The sequence below is a fragment of the Argiope bruennichi genome, chromosome 6, assembly GCF_947563725.1.
Source record: "Argiope bruennichi chromosome 6, qqArgBrue1.1, whole genome shotgun sequence".
Classification (NCBI taxonomy): Eukaryota; Metazoa; Arthropoda; class Arachnida; order Araneae; family Araneidae; genus Argiope; species Argiope bruennichi.
Window position 1 is genome coordinate 136,808,649 of NC_079156.1, and position 15,399 is coordinate 136,824,047.

Sequence of the window (15,399 nt, forward strand, 5' to 3'; positions counted from 1 at the left end):
GAGTTTCATCTCTGGAAAGTTTTTCAGGAGTTAAAATTTAATGATAAACGCTGGAACTTAATGTCACTACGAAAATCCTTACATCGTGAAAGGGCAGCGGCAAGCAAATTTACCACTTTTGAATTTAAATGACATTTAACTATAGACTTGATACATTTCAGAGCTATTCAGATAGCTTAATTGAATTTTAAACATCTGATTACTTTATTTATCATTTTAAAATATTTTTGAGCCCTCATAAAAAATCTTTAACAGGTTAATAAGAATATATACCGGAGAACTATAAAGGGTTAAGACGGCGTGAAAGTTATATTGTTAAAATGTTAGTTTCCATATATATCGTCGGGAGAGAACCAAATGAAATATTGCCATTTGCTGTAAATATATTTCTGGATATCGTATAAGGAATTTACTGGAAACGTTTTAATCACTTATCAGCTGATACAGTGGAGAACACTGTCTTTTGCTTTGAACAGCAAATATTCATTGTAAGTTAGTTTGATTGCGCAAATATTAAGTTATCGTCTGGCGAGAATCCATGCAATTTGAGAAACAGTTTCTTGTATCCTTCCTGCTCGTATTCTGTATACCACACTTTACTAAAGTAGAGACCCTCTTCCATTCTATCATTAATCTGGAATATTTTATGTGCATCAAATACCGTCATGTTTATTATTTATAGGTAATTAACTAATTTGCTTCTAAATCCATATTCTCAATTACATTATCCTTTTGAACGTGCGCAAACTGATTTAATGAGCTCGCACAAATAAGTGAACCTGCACGGTGAATGCCTGAATCCACCCCACCCACGCTTCATGAATATTTAAATCAATGCTTGCTTCCACTGAGTACATACAACATGCCACAAAAAAAAAAAAAAAAAAAAAGAATTCTTCTGTGTGGAATATGTTTCATAACCATTTAGGTGAGAGGACCTTTATGCTTCGTCTGATTGCTCATGTGTTGATCACGCATTTCAAAGAGACTTTCGAGTTCGTTTATTTCATATTCCATTCGCTATGAAGTCAAGGCTGGAATCAGTATATTTTTATTTTTCAGGGCATTTTCTAAAGAAATGGAAGGACAGAATCTCTCACAGAAGCATGGTTTGAAATACAGTAACTTCCGTGTATCAGACCTAATGTGGCGGAAGGGCAGGCCGGATAACAAAAAACCCGGGTAAGACGGAGTTCTGCGAACTCATTTCTTTGCCCACAAAGGTTTAAAAGACAAAGTTTTTATTCTAAAGCTCTCTGTTATAATACGCATTTTCTCAGTTCTTATTGAGTACTAAACCCTCCGTTTATCTCAAATCACGTAGAATGTGAACGTGGCCAGGCTTGGTAAATAATAGAAGCAGTTGCCATGCCTAGTTAAAATAGAAGGCTCTATACTGGTAATTTATATACTGCACTGCACGCTTCAAGAATTAATTAGAAAAAAAGTATGTTAAAGGATATAAACTGTTCACATTTTAACATAAATTCTGTAATGCCTAACCTAAATGCAGGAAACATAAATAATGCTGCCAATGCAACGCCTTGTCTTCCTCATTTAATTACGATGAAAGAAAACTAGTTCGGATAGTACAGAAGCCGGATAGTCGCGAACCGGATACTCGGGAGTGTACTGTATAAGTTTTTTTTCTTTATTTCATGACATTTTCCAGGCAAATCTATACCATTTAGTCTAAAAATCAGATGTTGTACTAAGTGCTTAAACGGCCGATCTCTCTTCGAAATAAAGATGCGATTGAATTTTTTAAGGCTGAGATTATTTAAAAAGCAGAAAACATAAAATAGGTTGAAAAACCTGATTTATTGCGTTGAAGGATTGAATGAAATTTTTTAGTAAATGATCTATTATACATTAAAAAGATTTTAGTTTAAAGGGAAAACTCTCATGTTTTTAAAAAGCAATTGAATTGAAAAACATTTATGTAAAAATTTGAAGACTTGTAACAAATTTCACTTCCACAATTTAAAAGTTTAAAACTTTTTTAATTAGATATTGCATTGCTTTCCTTCTTAATAATTAATAGCTTAGAAATGTCTCTAAAATTGCTTATCCTTGTATTACTCTTTAATTTTAGGCTAAAAATCACCGCTAAAGTTCTTTCATTTAAGAAATCCAAAAGAGAGAAATCTTCAACTTTTCCTTACTTATATTTTGAAATTATATGAATTATAAGTATAAACTTTTCTAAAGTATGATATTTCCTTCTGTTACTCACTATTTTCATATATATGTTAAAAAAATATTTTATTCTGCATGTATTTTGCCTTTACCAGGTGGTTGTCAAGTCAGATATAACTGCTGATAGAAAAAAATAAGATTCTCCAAATTTGTTTTATCCTTTCGGTAATTTCAAATACCACGAATATCATAGAAAAAGGTTGGTTAAGTTTAATTATATTAACGTCCTGTTCAGCAACACTGGCACTATTTTGGACGGACAGATCTCATAATTTTGGACCACGGTCCAGATGACGAGGACAACACCTGAGCTGACACCACACTTCAGCAAATTTCCACACCATACCAGCCGGAAGGCGTGTGGCCCCCACGGATTTAGCGTGCATCAGACTCGTTTACACGACAGTCCTTCGGCAGAATCGAGCCTCAAACCCGAAGCCTTCAGATTCCGAAGATAGGACCTTACAATCAGGCCACCGCGACCCTACAAAAGTTTGGAGAAAGATTCGGTTCAATTGTCATTCTCGTCATTTAACCAAAGTTTCAAATCATGAGTTTGTCCCAAAATAGTCCTCGTGGAGTTCCTCAAAAATAGGAAATTTGTGAAACTATAACAAATTAATGTCCATGGAAGTACCCTTTGAGGAACATTTTATTATAATGGCAAACTTTTATTAAAATCATGTAAAAATATCTATTTATTTGGTTTTCAAAAAATAAAAAAAAGACAATACACGTCTCTAATTTCGAAGCAAAATTTCATTTTAAATTAATATTAGAAGTCATATACAGGGAATCTCAAAATGGTGTTTACAAACTTTAAAAGATGTGGGAGTAATGAAAAAAATCCTTTTTACAATAGAATATGTAGTCTCAAGAGCAAAGAGCGACCGCTGCAGAGGACTCTTTATTAGTGAATTAAATAAGTGGAGGAGATACACCTGATAAAATGAATATAATAATTATAATGAAATAAAAGTTTACGAGGATATAGCACTACAGTTACTTAAAAATTAATACAGGAAGCTTGCAGAACTTCGGGTAGCAAGTCCTTTGAGCACTTACTTTAAATCACTCCAAAAGCTTATCGGTGATACCGCACCCTATTTCATTAGTTTAGTTATATTAACAACCCGTTTTGAAAGCAACACTTGAGTTATTTTGAGATGGAACCTCGTCATTTTGAACCGCGAACAAATGACGAGGTTGGCACCTGAACTGGCACCTCTCTCTCCAAACTTCAACTCCACACCAGCGGAAGCACATTTGTTCCCGACGGATTTAGCGTACACCAGGGCCGGTTACACGAAGATCCTTTGGTGGAATCGGGTTTCGAACCTGAAACTCTCCGGTTACGAATCCAAGTCATTACCATCAGGCCCGTGCGGCCCGTTTGACATTGTTTCGTTATGTGTGTGATTTATAATGATCTTATGCAATTGTGCTGTTGTAAATTCATATTCCACAACACTTTACATGTACATTTTATCTGATGTATATATTTTCACTTATTTATTACTAGAGGGGAGGAAAAAATCTTCAGTGGCAGTCATCTTTGTATTTTCTACCCCATGTTGATTTGTAAAATGACTTGTTCCAGTATGTCTGGCTCACTGTTAAAGTTTGTAATTGACGGTTCGTACACTGCACTTGACTTAATGATACTCTCTTATCAAGCAGGAAATCAAGTTAAATTCTGGGATTACAGCCAAACTATTCGGCTTCCACTAACTAAATAAGCTGCGAAAAATAAAAACTACTGAAATGTGTTTGCCCTCTTTTCATCTCTCATCTCACAATGGAGAGAATTAATTAACGTTTCTCGAAACGGTCGCATTTTCCCGCCCTTCTAATTATTTCAACGTAGTTAAATAAAAAGTAAGAAGTAGGTCTTGGCATTTTTTTTTCTATCCCACTTTAAACGTCAGGTATAAATGATGGCGAAAATGGCGAATATTTTTTAAATAAACATGGAAAACACATTTTGATAGCGATAGCACGCAAGAATCCGGAAATAAAATCGGGTTTTCAAAAAAAACGTTTAAAGTGCATTTTCAGCAATTATTTTAAAGCTAAACACTATTATGTTAAACCTACGCGCTGATTTATTATTCATAAATTCCAAATCTGACAGAACAAAAGATTTGACCATAACCGCGGGGTTTTTTCAAAGCTTAGTTTGGTTGAGTATTATAGAATCCAACTGAGATAGAATTATCTTAAGTATATAAAAGAAAGAAAGAATTTTGAGATTATATTTATTATAAATATTTTCTGTTTACGGTGTCTAAGGATTAAAGTACATAAAAACATACATAGACTGACGTTTATATATATATATATATATATATATATATATATATATATATATATATATATATATATATATATGTAATATTTTTCGAATCCTGTCGGCTAAATAATATGTAACATTTTTTGGTTTAAGTAGAATGCAAATTCGAAGCAGTGAAGAGACTTGGTATTTTTAATTTCGTTTTATTCTCTCTCTTCTCTCCCTGGAGACAAACATGATAATTTTACAAGAACCTGCAGTGTGGCACAAAAGCAGAAGTAAGAAAGAAGGCAAAAAGGGACGAACAACTGATCACTAGTCTTATATAAAATAGGATTAACGGTCACGTGCAGATGAAATACATATTTTGACCTCTGATAAGGGTAAAAGTATCACGATTATTTGATTATTTGATTTTATTGCACTATTTTCACAACGGGATTAATTAAACCGAAAGTGGAATTGGATCACGAAATAAGAGAATATTTTAGAATGAAGTTACGATGGGCTAAACTAAGATAAAGTTTTGGAAAATAATTCGGATTAAGTTAAGAGTTTAAAATAGCATTACACACACACACACACACACGTGAGTGTGTGTGTGTGTGTGTGTGTAATGATATTTTAATTCTAATTTCAGTTTAGTTAATTTCCAAGATTTTATCTTAATTTAGCCCATAGTAACTTCATTCTAAAAATATTATCTTATTTCGTGATCCAATTCCACTTTCGGTTTAATTAATTACTCTGTAAAACTAATGCGCCATCAATACTATGCATCAAATGAAAGTGATACTTTATTTGCCCTTATCAGAGGTCAAAACATGTATTCCATTGGCGCGTGGCCATAAATTCTATGTTATATAAGACTATGATCATTTGTTTCGCGCTTCTTTCTTACTTTTGCTTTTGTGCCGCACTGTGTCTGCGTGTAAATAAATTGTTTTCCCGAGATGGATATTAAAAAGAATTAAAAATCAACGTCTCATCTATGTCTTCAAACCTGCACTCTGCTTCAACCAAAGTAATGTTACATACACACACAAACCCATATATATATATTACAGTTGAAGCTCATGTATTTTTACAATATAAAGATTTAGGCAGGCGTATTTCAGTCTCGTGTTTGCTCTTTTTAAAATTGGTAAATCATTTTAAACCGAACTTTTATTTGAGTTCTTAAAGTCTTTTATTGGAACAAAATTCATTCATAAATGACCCAAAACTTGAAATTAAATTATTAAAGAAATTACAAATCTGTAGGTTGCCGAAGCGTAACAAAGATAAAAAGGTATCTATGATATTTTGAGCACGTAAAATAATTTACAAACGTCAAAAATGTTTAAAAAATAACGATCTTTCAAAACACGATTCATCGTGATACATCGGAGACAAAATAAATTAGGACGTGAGTGATTTCATTTAAAAAGATCAACAAAAAAAACATTTTTCCAATCTAAATTAAGCCGCAGCTTTCAAAAAAATTCTACCGCGCTTTTTTTTTTTTTTGTTAGTAATTGAAAAGAGAAAACAATGATGAATGATTTTTTACCTTAAACAGCCACAACAAAAATAAACTATTCGAATCCCAACTCCACTAGTTCTTAATCCATCATGTTACGTTCCGTCACTCATTTTATGAAGCCGTCATCCAATCACAAAAATGTAATGGCTCTTCGTCACCATTTGATTGACCGAATCTGCCATCAAAGAAAACACAAATAAAACTAAAAGTGCAATGACTTTATTCTTGCTTTATGTCTTTACATCAGAAAGACAATCAGAACAGATGAAACAGAAAATATTTATTAATTTTGTAAAATTGAAGCCTAATTTTTCAATATAACCAATATACTTTTAATAAAGTAAATAAATATTTTATGCGATGGAACTAATCTTTTTTAATGTGAGGGAATATATTAGGTGCTTATATATATTTTAGTCGGCGACATCTATTGGTAAACATTCGAAGTATCTAAATAACCGACAATGGTTTTGGGAATTACCAATTTGCTATTAATTTATTGTTATCACTTTGAAAGTTTTCCATTTAGAATTATTGAATATTCAGTGTATGAAGACCCCAATTGCGGAACGCATCAAATTGCATTTCCGACGTTCATTGCTTTTTTTGTTTGAGTTGAAGAAATCTGCTGCCGAAACCCATCACACACTTTTAGAAACTTACGGAGATGCTGCTCCGTCATATCCCAATAGCCGGTTTTGTTTTCAACGATTTTAGAGTGGTGATTTCGATGTCAAAGACAAAGAATAGCCTGGAGGGCCAAAAACAATTTGAAGACAATCCATTGCAAAACTAATTGGACGAAAATGGGAAAAAAGTTGTAGAAAATGATAGAAAATATTTTGATTGGTATACATGGTAGCAATTTTTCTCAATAAATGCCTTTTAAAGTGAATACATGCAAGCACTTAATAACAGTGCATTCGGTTTTTCATAGCAAGACTTACTGCTGTACATATTGGAATATTGATTTTTATAAGCTTTCCAAGCGTCACGTGTAAACTCGACTAAATACGATCGATGTTGGATACTATGTGATGCCGAGAGCAGGTGATGAATAACGACTCTTTTCTACATCAAAACATTTATTAAATGTGGTGTTTATCTCGGCAAGAAGACTCAGTTCTGCGAATGTCTTCTTCTAATCATGTCAATTCGACCGTTCGCCCTGAAAAGCCTGATCGAAGGCAGTCCTGACCGATTAAGAGTAATTCATTTTTGCTTTATTTTTTTTATCAAGCATATGACTGAGAAGTGGAGAATTTATCGAAGATCAAAAGAAGCTTGTGCCGGAATGACCAATTGTATTCGCAGCATGATTAATAATAACGATACATCTCTTATTCGAGTAATGCTCTTGGATACGAGTATTTTCTTTTCTTTCTTTTAATCATTTAACATTTTAAGATATTTTATTGATTCATTTTTTATTCTCAATGTGGGAAGGATGGTATACTGTATTCATTTTCCAGAGCTTACCGACAAATTCATACTTTCATAAATACCTTAACATAAATTTATGTGATTAAGAAATCCATTACGGATGTGTGGGGTTTAAATTTGAGCATACGATAGAGGAGAGTACATGTGACACTTTTATGCATTAGGCCTCGACTCAGTTGTCGCCCGATTGTAGCATGAACAATTCGGTCACTTTCTAGCAAAACCTCTTATTTATTCAAGCGCCAATAAAATTAAAGAAAAAATAGTCCATGTCATCATAAGAATTGTCGTTAGATTGTTCTTGAGAGAAAAAAACAATTTAAACTCCACACATGGTTTTGAAAAAATCCCTGCACGTATCTTTACAATACATTTTTTTTTATTACAATGCAATATATTTTAATTTCTTAATGATTCATTGTAAAAGATAAGAAAAAAATATTCCTTAAGATGAAAAAAATTGAAACCAATGTCTGTAATTACTAATACGAATAAAAGTTCATAAAGTCAGGGTATGTTTGTACATTTCACATTTCTTCTAAATTGGGTCGAAATCAAACAAATTTTGCATACTGATTACATAAGATAAGAGAAAGGATACTGCAAACTTTTCAAATCATAAAAACTAATTAAATATTCAATTAATTAGAAATCAGCAGAAATTTCGCCTTTTATTACATTTTGAAATTTTTCTTTTGTTTTAATACATTTCTTGACAATACTTTTACTGATATTAAAGTAGTGATTTAACCATGTTTAAAACTTATTTTAATCCATACGCTCAAATGAAGACAATCATTTTTATACTTCGGCACTTGTGGACAAAATTTGAAATTTTAATATAAAAAAAATTTTGATATTTTAAAGAGAAAATTAGTTCTCGGTGGTTTTTAAAAATCGTTCAGTTTAACTTATATTCTTTAAAAAAAAAAAACGCAGACGATAAAAAATTTTAGATATTAAAAGGGCTTTGTAAATTATAATCTTGTAATAATATAAATGAAAGTTATTATGGCTATATTTGCTATGCTCAGTGAAAGAGTTCGTACACTTTCAAATTTTTGTGAAATACTATTTTATTCATTAATAAAAATTAATATTTTAGAATGAGAGTTTTTTTATAATATCTACACGTGTTTCTTTAAAACTTCATTAAATATTTTAAGAATATGCAAAAACTTTTTAAAAACAATAATGAAAAAGAAATAAAAAAGTTATCTAACAGAAATGTTCTAATATTTTAAATAAATCTATGCGTAGTAATAAGTACTGTGATATTTCAATCAATCGGTGCTTAATAATATATGCGACAAGATCTATAACAGCTCTGAAACATTTAAGCATAGAATACACCAGCTTTTTTTTATTGTTATTTCTCTATCAATGTCCATTCTCAAGTCATGACTATTTTTAGCTCGAGTTTAATTGTGTCTTCGTATCAGTTCTCTCCAGATATATTTTATAAGGTTAAAATCAGGGACCTGAGCTGTTTTTTTTAAACATTTTAAGGACAATTACATAGATAATAGAGGCGGAAGTTTGGTTAGTTTCGTTACCTTGATAAAATCAAAGTTGTTTCCAAAACCTAAATGTTGGGCTAATGCTTTTAAATTGTCTTTTGAAATATTTAAATAAAGAGCAAGATTCATTATTGCATCAAATTACTATGTCCTGATGTTGACATGCCCTCTCACACAAGAACACCCCCGCTTCCACGTTTTTCTGTTCCAATTAAAATCTTCGGAATAAGTTCATTATTTTTTTACAATTATTATCTACATTATTTATATAGAATTATGTATCCAAACAAAAAGTAATATTAAATTTGCTTTCAATCGGAAAGGAGACATGGTTTCAACATACTTGAGACTTATTTATCATTGATTTCGAGAAAAAAAATGGCTATGCTTTTTCTTTTTCAGTAAAAAAAAATTTTTTTAAAAAAATGGGGGGGGGGGAGGCTGTGCATTTATGCAATCCAAAGAATCTGAGCATTCGTTGAATAGTTTTAAGTGAAATTGAAATATAAAACTTTTAAATAAACCCTTCAGAAGTCTTTATAACGTATTATCTTCCATGCATATTTTTCACAAATATTTTAACATTACGTTGAATTAGCTTTACTTAATGCATTTTTCGTACCTGCTTTCAATTCAATTTCCTTCTTCAAACGTTTTAACGTTTTGTCACATATAGAATGGGCAAAAGTTACAAATGCAGCGATATTCTGAATGGATTCGCAACTACTATGATGAAAAATAATCATTTTCCGAATGCTGCTTTTTGTTTTCTTACCACTACATATTATTTTAAAATAATAAATAGAACATTGAGAGGTAAGCAGACAAATATCAAAATACAAACCTTTTAAATGTTATCAAAATACAAAAATAAGTAGCAGGAAATCGTTTTAGTTATTTACATTTATCTAACATTTTTCAAGGTAGGAGTACTTTTGTGACTCACTTTATCTCTGCCTTCTTGTGTATTCATCTCGTATAAATAAATAAATAAAAATAAAAAAAATTTCCACAAATTTGAAAAAAAAATCAAGTGGTGTTGGCATGAAAAATTACTGGACTTCATATTCGAATTCGATGACAAGCTACAGCATTTTTCTATGACTCACTCACAAGTGTACGAGCATTTTTGGGAAAAGCATTGAATGTAAATTCCCCACTTCTAAACAATTTGGAACAAAATAACCAAATTTTGCACTATTTGAGACAAAATACTGTCAATTCTTTAAAGTACAAAAATGCAATTAAATATTCAATTTATTAGAAATTAACCAAGATTTTACAGTTTTTTTATAATAGCTTCGAGAAAAAAATTTCAGGAAATATATGTTTACATCATATGAATATTCAAATTATTTCTTTTTCAATGGTACCATATTCTGTGCAATTTATTTTCAATAGTTATTTTTTTTTTTCAAAAAAATTAATGCGACGATATTGAGAAAAGGAAATATATAGATACGACTTTTTTCGGCAACACTAAGACTGTGACTAACTCTACCACATTTTTAAAATTTTCTCTTTTATTTTAGAACTTATCTGCATCGCCACTATTTTATGAACATCTGCAAACACCGATAAAATGGACTTAAGTAACCGAAACATCAAGCAGAATAATGCATTAACAGCGTGGATTAGGTCCTCGATGAGCGCTATGGCCCCCTCTGGAATATCTGTTCAATGCTTTCTATTTGCTCTTTAAAAAATTTTAAAAAAAATAGTTTTATAAAGTACTGATTTTTAACGATGAGATTAAGAAAATATATAAAGACACTGCTAAAATTCACACGAAAGCTGAGAAAGTAAATTCTTCGGGAGCAAATGAAATATATTTTAATTTTGATGCACAACAATACATACAAAGAGCTACTGCTAGAAGACATGAGCAAAATTTTAAAATAAAACTTTAAAAGCAGATAATTAGCAAAAAGTATCAAGAAAATACATATAAAGAATACGTATAAGAACTCATTTATTCTTATCCTTTTTTTTTATTGATGAAAAACTAATTATTGAATGTACTGTCTCAAAATGTCATTTAAGCTTTTCTTATACTTCAGCAATTGTGAGCAAAATTTGCAGACTAATATAACATATCTTCTAAACCAATGGAGAAAATCAACTATTTTCTGATTTATAAAATCGTCTTCAACAACTGATATTCTAATTTTAAATTAAAGAATATATTTCCGACTGTAAAAGGATTTTGAAAGGAGATATTTTATATCTAGCAGTGTATTAACAAACTGTAATTTAATATCTTTATTTGAAGGAACTTCTCCGTAGCTAATGATTTAGTTGAATCATTGAGCTCTTTGCTTAATATTCATGCGTACATCTTAACTTGATGCAGACGAAAATTACTAAAAATCAGCAATTACTGTCATCATAACATTCGCCACCCCGCTAAGACAAAGAATGCAGTTTGTATACCAAAAATAATAAAAATTAATAATTAACTTTAAAACAATAATTTTAAAGGAAAACTTAAAGAATTAATATACACTGAGTGCATTGGACAACGACGGAAAGTGATATCTTTTAGGTGATTTCATTCATTTTTCTTCCGTTTTCTTTGGCTTTGTATAAGTTTTTTTTTTTTTTCCGGAACTACTTAGTGTTTATTTCAGAATCTTCTATTCCTTAAGCCTGCACTGGACTGAATGTAGAATAATTTCATGTCGCCACCTTTATTAATTTTGGTTGAGAGATGGGTGTTTCTTTGAAACATCTCAACGACAAAATTTGTGGGGAAACATACAGTAACAAAACTTGTTCCAATTTGGCGCGGACTGAATGGCTTAGTGGTAGAATACGATAAATTGAAAGCGATAGTTTGCAAGTTTGTATCGGATTGCAGGCAAGTTGCCTAAAAATTGTTAGTGGTTTACTTTCTATTATTTCTCGTTTGTTCTAGAATTCTCTTATAATTTCGGTATCTTTCTAAATCTGTAAGATTCTAATCATTTTGCATTGTGGATGAAAACAGATGCAAGGTTTAGTTTCTGGAATAAAGTCTCGAGATTAGCGAGTATTACCTGTGTATTTATTAAACTCACGGTTTAACTACGCGACAATATCATACTAGAGCGATTAAATTTCTAGATGCCTCGTAGTGATTTGGATTCAAAATATGAGACTGATTACAATAGAATGAAGAAAGTAACGTATAAAAACTCGTTATAAACCTTTAAGATCTAGATATATATCAGTCTTTCGGTGAAATGAATTTCAGTTGCTCTCTAAGAGAAGCTAACTGATCGAAGGCAATTAAAAACATCCCGATACCTTTATGCTTTGTCTATTTTGCATGTTTGAGAATTATTAATATAAAGTGGAGGCACTTTTTGATTCAATAGCGGATGCTATTCTGTGTTGTTGTCTATTGAATTTTAGAACATTTCTGGAGGAATCATTTTTGCAAAAGGAAGCTAAGAAACTCTAGCATTTATGTGGATATTTGTCGTCCATCTCGCATTCGCCGTTTCTAATTCATCCCGCAAAACATTATGGGATTGAGATGCGAAATATGGAGTAGATCCAGTTCAATCCCTCAATACTTCAAAAATGAATTGAAGGGAGACTCTGTACCATGAGAAATTCGGAAAATCGACGAATATACCGATTTTCCAATTTTGAGTGAAAAACGATCCTTGAACTTTTGACTTATTAACCTGAAAGTTTCAAAGCAATTGGACAAGTATTTAGTGATATATGGAATTATTTTTTCCAACTCATTATCAAGTACCACGCCCACTTCCAGTCAAATATATTTCATGTGCAAGTAGCCAATCCGCTTCATTTTTTTCACGAAACCAAAAGCAGGCATCTGTTTGATACTGTAACGATTAAATCTTTGTTTGTTTATAGTTTTATCGCTTTCGCTTTTCTTTTCGATTGAATTTCTCAATGGTTATTATAATCATCTTCAGAATGACTCATTTCATTTGGATTTCAATGAAATGATCTAGAATTTTTGCTGTGTATTAATAGATACATGATAAGCAAAATTGTAGAGCATTTAGTAAATATTTTGATGGAAAAAAATTATCGGCAAAAAAGGGAATTTTTCTTATTTTTTTCTTATAATCTCTATATTTGATAATGGTCATTAATAAATACGATAGTAATACGATCTTAATAAAATGGATATCTTAGGACTTGCAAATGTGACATTATTGCTCTGAGAAAAAAACCGGCTTGATATAAGCTGTTTTCATTACATTTTTGTGTGTATGTTGAAAATTTTAAAACCGGTTATCTCGTTTTACTTTTTTCCAAATTTCTGTTTACTACAAAATGTTAATCACAATTTATTGTAATTGCATGAAATTTTTTCTGCTCACTCTTAAATGCCTGTTTCATAGAATTAGGGATGGATTTTTAAAAATCTTAATTAGATTTTTTTAATGTTCAAATTTTAAAAAAAACTCATATTTTCCAAAAAATTCACGAAATTTCGATCAACTTTTTTTTTCTTCATAAACTAATATAGGTTATCGAAAATTGGATCCCTAATTCTGTTAAATACAGTGTGAGGTCCCTTAAAAAAATTGGAGAAAATGTATTGAAAATTGTACGAAAAGAAACATTTTAAAAAAGTGTTAATATTTTTTAAAGTTAAAAGATTTAAACTTGTAACTTTTAAAACTGAAAAATGTTTTAGAAATTAACATATTTCTTCATAGTTTACATCTATTTATCACAAAATTTGAAAAATTGGTTGGAAATTGGAGAAAAATCCCTTGGGGTACTGAATCGCCTGAAATGTAGTATTTGACCTACAACATCATGTCCCATACCAATAATGATGATTATCCATTTACTTTCCTTACATATGCCATATAAATCTGGCAGAAATGTTCCAAAATTGAATGGACAACCTTACATATAGAGTAGTAGCCGACACTCAATCAAAAGGTTCCACATCTCACATTCGTAATTGGCATTTCTACGGAGTAGATAAAGCGTGAAAGAATATTCCCGACTTCATTATTGCGAAATTGTGAATCAAATTACATCATTCTAAAAGTGCAATGCTTATGCAAATAATATAATAATCTTGATTATATATGAGGTCCAATTTATTAAAATTTATGTTACGCACTTAATTTAGAAGTATGAAAAGATATTTAACAAATATTTAAGATATTTTAAACATATTTTTCTAGCCTTTCATAGAATTTCAATGTGGCTATTCGAATATTCAAATAAAAATTTCAATTCGAGGAAAACTCTTCGTCATTTAATTTTTCTTAGAGAACAACTTAAATTCAGTTTACGTACTTTAATGTTGATATATTTTTGAATTTCAAAACTTTTTTAACTGGAATTTTTATGAGTTGTTCCATGTTGTTGGCTTTCAAATTATAAAAAGAAAAAATATGCTATATTTCGCACATGCACAATCAAAATTTCTTTACTAAACATATTTTGGTTGAATGAATATTTATGCAAAACAGAATTGTTCATATTTTCAATAAATACATTTGCATGAAATAGAATAAAATTTTGAACTTACGCCACTCTAGATATACATTGAATAATGTGTCTCTATCTATTGCCCTTTATAAGAAATAAATCTGCTTTCTCCTTTTAAATAGCCCCGTACAATGAAATGGGCAAATTCGAAGACCATAATAAAAAAGCCAATCTATACAAAAACTCGAATTTAAAAAAATTGAACACAAAAAAAAAGAAAATGTTCAATTTAAAAATGACAATAAAAACTTATTTTTGATTTATTTTCCCTGAGATATTAAAAAAACATACAATTAATAAATAAACAGACCATTTTTAATAAATAGAGTAATAATAATTATATTTCATAAAAATCTAATAATTTTTAACGAAGCAATTTTGGTAACTGAGTCATTTTAAAGTACAAATAACTCACAGCACTTGAAATAGAATAGCTATGCAATAAAACTTAAATTAAATCAAAAATTATCAGCTTTCTTCTTATTATTGGAATATAATGTAAAACAGTGGTGCTCTCGAATGGAAAAGGGAATGCCGAGATACCCAGAGGCCGGAAACTTGAATGATTATGAAAATTGTGACACATATAAGGAATATTCACATGCTAAAGAAAATCCTCTTATTGATCACAGTAATCCTTTTGAAGAACGTCTAAAAATGATTTTAAAAAAATGATGATTTATATAATACTGTGTTGATTTTTGAAGCTGCTGTACAAAAAAAAAAAAAATCCTGATCATGTTGAGGCCTGGCAATATTTAGGCACAAGTCAGGCACAAAATGAACAGGATCGAACAGCAATTGCTGCTACAAAAAAAGATTTGGAACAGGATCTTTCAAATTTGACTACTCTGATATCTCTAGCTGTAAGTTATACCAATGAATCCATGAAAAAGGGCATAAAAACTACTCACTTACGATAACCTAGAAAGCATGGA